Source organism: Daktulosphaira vitifoliae, unplaced genomic scaffold (genome assembly GCF_025091365.1).
Source record: "Daktulosphaira vitifoliae isolate Bord-2020 unplaced genomic scaffold, ASM2509136v1 Scaffold_4, whole genome shotgun sequence".
Taxonomy (NCBI): domain Eukaryota; kingdom Metazoa; phylum Arthropoda; class Insecta; order Hemiptera; family Phylloxeridae; genus Daktulosphaira; species Daktulosphaira vitifoliae.
Genome location: NW_026099575.1, coordinates 33,887,939 through 33,888,691, shown reverse-complemented (window position 1 = coordinate 33,888,691; position 753 = coordinate 33,887,939).

Sequence of the window (753 nt, the reverse complement as noted above, 5' to 3'; positions counted from 1 at the left end):
AAAAAAAAAACACATCATAGTAAAATTAATACCTTCTCAGCTTCGCATCGAAGCTAAAAAAATTTTATAATAAAATTTTTTGACCTTAAAAATTTGCTATTATAAGAATGCAAAATGTAAAAAATTTAATTCAAAATTTCAATTTAAAAAAAAATTAAAAATTCATAAACTTAAGAATGATATTGAATACTATTTAATATGAGTAAAACAGTACTAGTTCCACAGTGATAGCCTATTTAGATGTGAAGTTATAGGCTCTAGAACATATGATGTTTTTTCATGTTTTTAATTATAAAAACTGTGCTGTCTAGTAAAAAAACAATAAAACAAAAAATTAATTTTGTTAGTAATAACCTTCAAGAAGTCTATGATAAAAATTTGAAACATATCTGAACTATAACTGCACATACATTATGTGCTTTCACATGGAATGATTCTATCCAACATTCTATAATTTCAAAAAAACCCTCTATTCCCTTTAAAATAGTATCAAGTTGAAATTTTAAATAAAAATATACAGAGTAGTCCGCGATGTTTTGACAAATCTTATAACTCTTTAATTAATAAAAATAAATATGATTTTTTTTTTTAATTTTAAAATTTATCCAAGTTTTAAAACTTTTTTTAGATATTTTCATAAAAAAACTTTTAATAGGCAGATAACAGTTTTAGGATAAGCATTTATTGAGTTATAAATTTTTGAAAAAATAGAGTGGGTATATGGAACGCGAGTGGTATATATGATAAATAGTA